This window comes from Sciurus carolinensis, chromosome 12 (genome assembly GCF_902686445.1).
Source record: "Sciurus carolinensis chromosome 12, mSciCar1.2, whole genome shotgun sequence".
NCBI classification, from domain to species: domain Eukaryota; kingdom Metazoa; phylum Chordata; class Mammalia; order Rodentia; family Sciuridae; genus Sciurus; species Sciurus carolinensis.
The window spans coordinates 7,849,757-7,861,775 of record NC_062224.1 but is presented as its reverse complement, the minus strand read 5'-3'; the positions used below and the strand labels follow the sequence as shown (position 1 = coordinate 7,861,775).

Sequence of the window (12,019 nt, the reverse complement as noted above, 5' to 3'; positions counted from 1 at the left end):
ACAAGGGTCATGGGTCACAGCGGGGCACCTGTCAAGTTTTGTGTGCACTCAAAAGGAGCCAGTGGGAAGTCTCGAGGGGCTTTGAAATATGAAATTTACCCACTGTGCCCACTGTCCTTCCACATTAAGCGAACTTCTCAGTTTGTGGAACTGACCAGAAGCAGATGGAAGGGACGTGTGGATTTTAATAATACTATGTAAGCCTCGTTGTGGGGGCTTGGAGGAAAACACTAGACCCCGAGGCAGCCCCCTGGCTGAGGAGGAGGCGAAATCAGACAGGCACACTGACGAAGAGTAGGAGGTACCTATGCCTGAGGAAGGAGCCTCCTCTGCTCCTGGTCCAGCAGACCCAAACCCATGAGCTGTGCTGCTTTTGTGTAAGACCAGATCACCGGAAAGAGAAGACATAAGATAAAAAAGCTGTTTTTAGGGTTGGAGATGGAGTACTTGGGCCTAAGATTTATTCCCAGGATTCCAACATTTTTCTAAATTATAAAAGCAGAGGTAAAATAGGAACTCTTGGGAGCAGTGGTGGGATCAAAAAGAAATAATTCATGCAAAGCACATAACTATGCTAAGCAGGTATTTAAGAAAAGGTGCCCCCTATCACAAAAGGGAATCCATTTATTCATTTTTTTCTACGATCTTGGCCATTCAAAGATTAAACACCTTCTATGTACTTTTGTGGGAAATAAGATCACAGACTTTAAAGTTAAAGCAGAGAAAGCAGAAGAGGAGGGGATTCTCCCCAATACATCACTGAAAGATTGGTGTACCTTCATGTATTAAAATTCCAGTTTTTTATATACATGAGATTCTATTCCTAAGATTCTGAATTCCCATCACCCTTTTGTTAGCAGTGGAGAGACTTTCTTGGTGTTCAGGCATTGGATTCAAAACCAACTCATGTTGGGACTGGTTTCCACTGTTGTCGCATCCACAAGGTCTCCCAGGGTCTTGCAGATAGATGTCCAGTGAAGAAGAACTGGTAGCGAAAAGTTATCAATCTTCCAAAAGCTATTGGAACGAGGGTGGCTATATTTAATCCAGGAATGTTAAAAGGCTGTTAATTCATTAAGGCTTTACCTTTCTTTACTGTGACATGGAGCTGAGGAATTGTGGAAGGGGCGATTTCTTTACCACCCTCCTCGGAATGAGTTAATATTGATAAAGTCAGGTGGTTCCTCCATGTTAGTGGGATCTTACCTTTAGTGCATCTGCTCTGCTGCTGTTTATTATGTTGTCCTGTATCTCTACTTCTGCCCTCAGCTGATTTACTGTCTCCTTCAACCTCCACAGAGGGTGTTGTTGGGTCTTAGTCACTAGCTGGGCTATGATGTGCCTGGTGGGCAGAGTCTCAGTTCACCTCACAGGCTCAAGCTAGAGAACTCTGCCTTTGGATTCAATCGAGAGCTCTGTCCAGAGCTGCAGAGTTCCATGACCCAGATCATAAAAACTTTGGGGCAAAGAGCAGCCTATGGGTAGTTTCCATGGGGGCTGAGGAGAACAACCAGAGGGGCTGATCTAAATGGGACAACTATTATAAGTTCTGAAGTCTCTTTCTAAGAATGGCTTGTGTGGTTTAAAGGAGGGAGTTCTTGAATAGGCAGTCCCTCGCAAGGTCAAGTTCATGACATAGATCATCCCATTCAATCCTCATTCCAGCCAATATCAAATGGTATCATCTGCATTTTTCAAATATCAAAAGAAATTCAGATAAATTCAATAACTTGCTGAAGATGCCCTATGAATAGGGAGCAAGGATTTGAATTCACACCTGACTGACTATAAACCCTAAGTGTAGTGTAATTTCTTAGCTGTCTATTGTTTATTTCAATCACATAAAAATTAACAATGCAAAGCAAGACTAGCTGAAGAGGTGGCAACGTGTAACTAATGCTCATTGGTGTGGGAGAGGCGAGCCTGTCCTCTTCCCTGCCAAGGACTCGCCTGTGGCAAGCGTGGAACCGAAAGATTTGCCTGCGACTAACTCCACAGAGTCATAGTTATTTCTAAACAGTCAATGGTTTCAGCAATTGTGAGAAAATATCACTTCAGGTTCAGCTTCGTCCTCTCATGCTTTCATTATTCCTTCCTTTCCACCATCTTTTCTTGAAATCAACTCTTACTGTGATTGAACCACCAAAGTGGCTCTGAACAAGACCCAGAGTGGCTGGTTTGGCTCTAGATGAAAATGTTCCCCTATTGGGAAGCCTCCAAAATGTAGTGCAATTTGAGAGAATTTGCAACTATTCTGATGAGTTGTAAGTTCATCTTTATCCAAGCTTTTGGCTGTTTGGGTGGTCCACATTCTTCTGTGTTTATCCACTAATAAAGAATTGTTTAAATTTCATAAGAATGAGGAAATCAAAAACACAGACACAACCCTGGTGACCAGGTCACTGTCTAGGGAGTGGCTTCTGCGCCTCCCTTGGGAATCAGCACATCGCTTCCTGGGCGTTGGCCTCCATGCTCTTTTCAAATGGTCGATCACCTGGGAACGTATCAACATAAATAGAATAGGAATTATCTTTTTTCTTTAAGTGTAAAATCAGTAAATTTTTAAAGACAGAGAAATACAGAACCGACTGACATCATTGAGTGGTGTTACATTCAGCAAAGCTCCTGAGACCCCTTTTCTACCCCCTCATCCAGGTGACATCTGCCCCCCCCCCCACAGCCAGGCCATTCTGACCAAACGCTTCAGTCAGTGCTTAGATGCTTATTTAGAACACGATTTTTATTATTGTAGAAATGCGAATGGGCCTACACCTGCACACAACCCCCAAGCAGTCACAGCATTGCTCCCGGTGGATATTTGATTTCATGCAAATTTTGAAAGGAAATCATCAGAATTTCTGGCAAAAGAGGAGAGAGGTCTTGCGTAAAGACAATAATAGAATGCACACTCAAACAAACCAATGAAATTTGCTCGAAGCTTCTTCAAGGTCAGTTTGCAGAATTGTGAGAAGATGAAGCTCATGTATTAGTGGAATAAAGGCCTGCAATTTAGATATGGCTAACTCAGTTCTGGGTTAGAAAGAAGCAGTCAAGCTGAAAAGAAACCCTTATTGACACAGTCATAAGGTGCATATTAATGTTCTTGAAAGATATACCTGAGAACTTCTGTACACTCTCAGCTACTCCATGACAAACTTCAGGACCAGGAACCCACAGGAAAGCTGTCAAGGCCCAGAATTTCTCAGCAAAAGTTATGCCATTATCAGAGAACAGCTAACCTAAAGGAGGTTGCCGTTGATCTTTCTCAAGAATTCACTAAGGTGAAAATAAAATGGTGAGAAGAATAATTAATGAAAATCTATACTTGAATATTCATCTTTTTAGAAAAAATATGACATGAAAAAAATTGTCTTTGACAGCTTATTCTACCAAGCTCAGGATATATGCTTCTGTGAACTCTTAAACTCAAGGCTAATTTTTATTTTTCCTCATTACAAAAAAATAAATCACAACAAAGAGAGAAATCTGGATAGGATGGATAAATTCTTTGTGCAAGTTGATGGCTTATTTAACAGATATGTTTTTCAATCTTGGACTTACTTTGTTCACAACAAAGATAAAACTGATTATTTTTAAAGCACGCAACAAGATCTTGGCAATGAACATGAAACTTGAGAGACAGGTCCAGAAAATTGATTGCTAGAAACACGCGTTAGTAAAGACTCTTGACTTAGGTTCATGTGATGGATATTCCAGTATTGGAGGTAAAATAGAGAAGAACATCAGCTTTCCTTCTTCATAGTACACATTTTCCTGAAATAATAAAACTGGATAGTTGGCAAATCTCTCAGAAAACTCTTCAGACATCCATATTTCATAGCAACTTAATTAATCAAAAAGAAGTCTGTTACTTATGAAAATTTCACCAACTGTAACCTGAAAATTTTTGCCCAATACCATCTATTTTTTGTGTTCTAGAAATGTCTCTGTTGCTATTTATTTCCATATTTTTGTGTGAATTCAGATTTCTAAAATACTATCACACTAAATTGAAGAATCTTTGGTGGTCAGGCCTCTTTAATTCAGGAGAAATTTCTGAAATTAATGACCAACAGTATTTTACAAAACAATTCAATGAGGTGATAGCAAATATGTTTTTTTCCAAATGGTAAGTAATTTGTATCAGTATTTTTACATTACAACAAACATAGATTTATGATGGATAAGCAACAAGTTTTTCATAAATGTTTTGTATAAAATGCATGATCTTTTAAGATCATTTGGGTTTTTTGGTTTTTATTTGTTCTTTTTAGCTGTACATGACAGTAGAATGTATTCTGAGCTATCATACATACATGGAATACATAACCTCCCATTTTTGTGGTTGTACGTGATGTAGAGTTATACTGCTTGTGTATTCATATATGAACATAGGAAAGTAACATCCCATTCATTCTACTGTCTTTCCCATTCCCATCCCTTCTCCCTTCCCCCAACTCCTTCCATCCAATACACTGAACATCCCCTTCTCCTTCCCCACCCCCAGCCTATTGTGAGTCAGCATCCACCTATCAGAGAGAACATTTGGCCTTTGGTTTTGGGGATTGACTTATTTCACTTAGCATGATATTCTCTAGTTCCATCCATTTACCTGCAAATGCCATAATTTCATTCTTCTTTAAGGCTAAGTAATATTCCATTGTGCATATATATCACATTTTCTTTATTCATTCTTCTGTTGAAGGACACCTACATTGGTTCCATAGCTTAGCTATTGTGAATTGAGCTGCTATAAACATTGATGTGGCTGTGTCACTGTAGTAGGCTGATTTTAAGTCTTTTGGGTATAAACTGAGGAGTGGGATAACTGGGTTAAATGTTTGTTCCGTTCCAAGTTTTCTGAGGAATCTGCATACTGCTTTCCAGAGTGGTTGCACCAATTTGCAGTCCCACCAGAAATGTATTGAGTCTACCTTTTCCCCACATCCTCGCCAGTAGTTATTGTTACTTATATTCTTGATAATCGCTCTCCTGACTGGAGTGAGATGAAATCTCAGTGTAGTTTTGATTTGCATTTCTTCTAGTTGCTAGTGATGTTGAACATTTTTTCATGTATTTGTTGACCGATCATATTTCTTCTTCTGTGAAGTACCTGTTCAGTTCCTTTGCCCATTTATTGATTGGGCTATTTGGATTTCTTGGTGTTAATTTTTTGGGTTCTTTCTATATCCTGGAGATTAATGCTCTGAGATGCAGGTGGCAAAGATTTTCTCCCTTTCTATAGGCTCTCTTTTCACATTCTGGTTCTTTCTTTTTTTGTGAAGAAGCTTTTTAGTTTGAATCCACCCTATTTATTGATTCTTGATTTTGCTTCTTGTGCTTTAAGGGTCTTGTTGAGGAATTCATTTCCCAAGCTGACATAATGGAGAGTTGGGCATTAGAGCAGGCTGTTTCATCCTGTTGTAACTGATTGGGGAAAATACTTCAATTGTTGACACATTTAATTCACCCAAACATTGACAAGCTTATCAAGTAGTCCAGGCATCTGTTAGTCATTCAACAAATACATATTGATTACTTATAATGTGCCAGGCACAATCCTACACTGGGAATCAAGAAGTGAATGAAATGTTCAAAAATCCACACTGGGTGATAACATCTCAGTATGGAAGACAAACAATAAGCAAACTATAAGTGTGTTGTAGAAAAAATAAAGCAAAAAGAGGCTGGGCACAGTAGTGCATGCCTGTAATCAACAACTCTGGAAGCTGAGACAGGAGGATCACGAGTTCAAAGCCAGCCTCAGCAAAAGTGAGGCTCTAAGCAACTCAGTGAGACCCTGTCTCTAAATAAAAAATACAAAATAGGACTGGAGATGTGGGTCAGTGGTCTTGTACCCCTGAGTTCAATCCCTATTACCACAAAAAAATAAAAATAAAAGAGTCAGTCAGGAAATTGGAACATAGTTGCAAATAAAACTTTGAAAATGCAACACAGAGATGCAGAAAAGAAGGTATATTAGTGTTCTCTAGAGAATATTAGGGTTCTCTAGAGAAACAGAGCTAATAGGGGGATAGATGAAAGATGATAACTGATAGCTGGATAGATGGATAGATAGATAGATAGATAGATAGATAGATAGGTAAGATACGTTAACAATTTGGCAAGGCTAAGATGCACAGGGCAGGCCAGCAGGCTGGAATCTCGTCCTGGGATCTGCAGTCTGGAATCCAGAAGTCATCTGAAGGCAGAATTCCTTTTGCCTTGGGAGACCTCAAACTTTGCTCTTAAGCCCTTCAACTGATTGGCTAAGGCCCAGCCACATTATGGAGGGCAATCTGCTTTACTCAGAATCTATAGAATTAAATGTTAATCACCTCTAAAAATACCTTGATAGCAACCTCTAGACTGGTAGTTGTCCTAGCAACTGGACACTGCAGCCTAGGCAATCAACACATACAGAGGAAAAGTACAAAAGAGAGGTAAAAGGCAGAGTGAGAGAGCCTAATACACATGTAATAGGATTTCCAGAAGAAAAGAGAAAGGATGAAACTGAATCAAGGCTTAGAGAAATCATGGCAAGGGACTCTCCAGGACAAAGTCAGAGCAGTAAGCTGCAGATCTAGATGCACCCCAAGAGGAAGACTTGAAATCCTCATCTCAGTAAAGCAGGAAAGGTTGCCAAAAGAAAAAAAAACTTAAGGACAAAAAGAAAAATCTTAAAAGTAGTCAGAAAATCAAAGGCAGATTACCTTGAAAGGAGCTGTATCAGACTGATAGCTGGTTCTTGGAAAACCAAGAAAAAAAAGGGGGGGGGGAATGTTCATCTTTTAAAGTGCTAATAGAAAATTAATGTCAATTTAAAATTTTATATCTAGTAAGAGTATCCTTCAAAAATAAGGAGATAAAATAATATTGCCAGGTGGACAAAAATTGAGACTCCAATTCCACCTCCATGCTGCTTGAACCTAAGAAAAATGACCTCCAATAGATGATGCAGAATAAAAAGCAGTGAAAACCACTCACATTTTCATTTGGTCTGAAACTTGGCTGAAGACTACATCTCAGATAGTGTAGCAGCAAGAACAAACAAATTGAAACAACAAATTCTGCTGAAGCTTCTTTACTCCACATCTTTTGAAATCATAGCAATCCTTACAGGAGCCAAGAATGTTATTCTCAGAATAAAAAAAAAAAAATTCTGAAATGCAAACTTTTTCCTCCTGCCATGGAAATTTCACACCTTTTGAAGGGCTCTGTGGGCCTAGGCACTTCCAAGTACCTGGAAAGAAAACCAAGGTCATCTAGCCTCATGAACAGGGTCACAATCCCGCTGACTCTGGAAACACAGTCCCTAAAGATCAGCAGAGGCATTCCCTCCTCTGAAAGAAGATGGCCAGCCTCGCTGGTCCAGTGACACTCAGCGTCTCACACAGCCTTCGAGGGGGTGCAACCAGCATGGTGGCTGTGGCACATGCCCTTCAAGCACAGTTCCTTGACCATTTGGCGACCATCTTATCAACTAGCGGATGAAGGCGGCCAGTAGGGACTGCAATAGGTTGTTTCTTCAAATACCCAGAGAACTGGTCAGAACCATATCACTACAGAGAGGACCTGCAGACCACCCCCAGGCCTGACGCACCGTCTCCAGACTCCACAGAACATTCCATATATTTTCCATTGAATATGCTCTATTAAGACAAGAGAGTAGCTATAAAATTACTGGCAATTATGTTGCTGTTCATGTTAATGATAATGAATAAAATTAATTAATACAGTCTTAGTAGTTGGTTACCCCAAATCCATAAATTTATGATAAATTTGCTAATTCTACCTCCATTACATGTGCGTGTGTGTGTGTGTGTGTGTGAGAGAGAGAGAGAGAGAAAGAGAGAGAGAAGAAGAAGAAGAGAGAGGGTGAGCACCCCACAGGGTATCTGGCAGTATATAAAATTTAAAAGGCCCCTTCTTTTCTGCAACTTTATGATTCCATGCATGCCTGGAAGCATGCTACTCCATTCATTTCACAAAATTAAATGTAATGCTATCCTGTATTATAGACTTGCCTCGCTTCATGTAAAAATTACCTCCCTGAAATGTCTTGTGTAAATTTAATTTTGGAAAAGTGAATTACATTTTAAATATAGTAGGCTCACTTGCTATTTAAAGACATGCCGTAATGTCTCACTTATATAATGCCTTTTTTGCTAAAGGTAAATAAGGATTTTTTAAGTAAGGCATCTTTATATAGCTATGTGAGCCATAATAAATTCATTTTCATGGATGAATTGTGAATTCACTCTCTTTGCTCTTAAATAATGGTAGGAGTGACAGAAGAGATCGCAGAGAGAGCAGTAATAATCAAAGGGCTGCTGGCAGGAGGAGGAGGAGGAGGAACAGTAGTCAGCTATTAACTGATCCCAGGTCATCCTGCCAGTAAGCCATAGAAGAGATACTTGACCTTGGTCTATTTACAGAGTCCTCCCTATTTACATAACTGTGTGCTCTAAAATGACAGGGCGCTCAACTTCATTGAGCTATGTCCCTCCATTAGTGAACCTGACAGGATCTCTGTGTCAAAGGCTGGTAGAGACCAGCTTATTCTCATACAGATCGACTTTGAAATAAGATATTGCTCCAAAAAAAAAAATTCATAAAAGACAACTCACCCACAGGTTGTGGGATGTATTTACAAATCAACACACCCTGTGTGAGGTATCAAGTCGAACAAACGTCCCCTAACATGCTTGCTTTAGAGACTACTCAGAGAGAGAAACTCTTCAGGAGGAAGGGGTTATTTCCAAGACTTCGAACTAATTGCTAAAGAGAAAACAGGGCTAGATCCTGTTCCTCCCCCAGGCGACACAGTTGTTCAGGGACACCTTTCTTTCTTCACTCTTTCTTGGCCTTTCTGCACAAGCATCCAAGTCCAGGGTCCTACCCCATGGAGAAAGCGTGGCATTCAGCATTCAGACAGCAGCATGTGCCACGGGACCTGGGCCTCCCTGGGTCGCTCTGCTCAATGGCAGCCTGAGAACTCTCCTCTGCCCGGGCCACCAACCCCAAGAAGAGCGAGCCTGGCTGGAGGCAGCCTGAGAGGCACCTCTCTCTCCCAAATCTGCCCCACTCTGCCAGAAAGCAGGACCCAGAGGACAGGATGATTCCTCCAGGAAGTTTGCACTTGGTTCATAGACCAAGTTCCAAAATTCAAAGCTAGTACTTGTTCTAGGCTGAACAATGGCTCCCAAAGATACACAGTCCAGATCCCTGGAACCCATAAATTGCCTCATTGGGGAAAAGGGTCCTTGCAGGTATAATTAAATAAAGGTTCGTGAGATGGGAGGATGTGGACTATCTCAGCAGTCCTGCACAGTCTCATCTGTCCTTATAAGAAAGCCAGGGAGAGTTGAAACACAGAAGGCCACGCAAAGGCAGAAGCCGAGATCGGAATGATGTGGCCATAAGCCAAGGAATGACTGTAGCCACCGGAAGCTGGAAAAATCCAAGAGGAGTCACCCCAAAGCTTCCAGAGAGAGGAGCATGGTCCTGCTGACACCTGGACTGCGGATTTAGGACCTTCGGAACTGCAGGATTGTTAAGCCACCACATTTATAACAGTCTGTTTAAAAGCGGCCACAGAAGCCGAATGCAGTACTACACAGTTAAAGCATAATTTTCCCTACAGATGGAAACCAAATTAAAATACGCAGTGTTGTTCTTGTGTTACAAAACAATTCATTAGAGACAAAATTTACTAAAGGCAAATTTTCCAGAGTTCATACTGAGTTAGCTTTATTTTGATTTGGTTTAGTTTCTGGAATGTCTGGGAACAAGTGCCCAGAATGTGGTTAGGGTAGTCTGCAGAGAGGAACAGGAGGCCCCGTGTGGGCGTGTATGGGGTCCACAAACTTAAGCCAATGCCTTTTAGTGTGACCCTGTGTCTGAGTGCTGATATGTCCTGAGGACAGGAGGAGGACATTCTTTTCTTCTTGGTGCACAATCAATATAGTGCTCATGTTTTCTGGGCTCAGACCACAAACACTCTCTCCTAAGGTCTGAATTAGGACTCGGGGTACCAGGTCAACTGGCAGAGTCTGATCCAATGGTGTCTTTCACTGGAGAGAGATGGTTGAAAAACCTCCACAGGGGCTTAACGCTGTAAGGTGGGGACAGGAGGTAATATTATATTTTCTGAGTGCATGAGATTTCTAGACGTGTGCTAATGTGTTACCTTGAGGACACATGGGAAGAGGTCTTAGGTATTCCTGGGACTGTCATTTACTGTGTCCTTATGACTCCATTTTTGTCTAAATCATTTTGTGTCTGAGGTCTACTTCAGGAAGTAGAGCCAGGAACTTACGCCCTTCTTTCCTTTTCACAGGGCCTGGTCATAGAGAGAAGAAAAATTAAACACGTAAATACAAACCAGACTTCCATTTCTAGATTTGAGCAGAACATGTCCTCATCTCATCCAGTACCACCTAAAATGACCATGTGCAATTCGGCACTGAGTTAGACAGTTTGGGCCCTAAGTTTCAAAACCCAATGCCCCATGGCCTCAAAGGGTCTCAGTAATTATAGTGTGAGAGAATGAACGAATGAGCTCTTGCAAACGCTTGATGGTGGATCCTGTGTTCATGCCGACAGACAGGAATCACAAAACAGCACCAGGGAATTAACGTAAAATGATAAAATCAAAATATAAAGAGTGAGGTCATTCCTACATGCAGAGTTTCCTTTGAAACCAAGTATCTCCCCCAGGATAAAATAAACAGATAAAATAAAGGAAGAATCTAGGGCCACCTAATGAATCCTTTTAATATATGTTCAGAAAACCAGCTCAGCTGAGGAATTATATATGTCGATGTGATACAAGATAAAGGGAAAATGGAGAGAATTATCCTGAAACAGAAGTGGAAAAGCAAATCCAAGTGGCACAGGTTGGCAAGGGGCATTTCATGACGAGTAGGAAAAGAGGGCCGCCACAGAGCTTTCAAGCTGGTGCCCAGGAGGACTGGACCTTCTGGAGGAAAGAGGTAGCCTGGTGCCCGGTGATGTTTGGGTAATAAAGTTGCTGTCCCTGGCTCCATCACAGTGACCAGGAGATTGCCTGCTGACAACTACAAATTTCCACCCTGCGGCCGTGTTTGTCCTACAGAAAGAGAACATAGTCAGACTGATGGGAATGTTCTGTGAGGTAATCGTATGTTCCATTGTACATTGGTCAATTTACACATTAGATTCAAGTGAGTCTGGCACGGCGCTTCATCTCCTTGGGTATAATCAACAGCAATCATTAATTACAGTGATGTCAAAAATTGTACGGCTGGCATGAATATTTAGTAAACATTCCAAGTGCTTTCTCTTTATGGTGGATTTATTTTTAAAGGCATGTGATGGGATTGTCATTCTTCCAGGTTGCTTTGGGAAGTTTTTTTGTTGCAAGCAAAGGACAGAAGGGAGATAATCCTTAAACTAGAGGCTCAAAGTATAAGTAGACAATTAGGTCTCCTACAGAGGTATTAAGGGCATATGCTGAAGAAATACATATGAAAAAATGTTTAATGGAAAAGAAATCCTGACCTTAGTCCTCCATTCCCCAAAATAATTAGGTGATTTCTAAGTGAATGGGATTATTACCTAATTGTTCCAGGGAATGCAGTAACTAACTGGGAACATTTTTTGATCTGCGTGACTTTGAAAGCACGACACAAACTAGAGTTGACCTTTAAATCTTCCTCCGGATGGAAATAACAATAGCCGTAACACTTGATGCTTTAAAATGCTCTTCCCCGTCCCATTTGATCTTCACATCACCTTGTGAAACAAAGTTACCACTTTCAGAGAACAAAGGAAGGGAAAGAAGAGCATGTGCCAGGGGCCCAGAGAGAAGATGGGCCTGGACTCAAGTCTCCAGATTGCTATGGCCCAAGTCTTGCCTGCAAGGGAATCCCAGGCCCCTCAGCCAGCAGGCCTGCGTTCCCTCCTCCCTTGCCCTGTGCCCCCACACGCGGAGCGGAGCACATGCAGAGTCGACAGGAGCATCCTCGTGGCTGCC

General features: G+C 41.3%; 1 protein-coding gene across 2 annotated transcripts in view; it reads left to right on the top strand.

The window, feature by feature from the left end:
* Positions 1 to 12,019, top strand: part of Adarb2 (adenosine deaminase RNA specific B2 (inactive)) — a 481,547-nt gene that overhangs the window by 462,841 nt on the left and 6,687 nt on the right. The gene's annotated exons all lie outside the window — the stretch shown is intronic.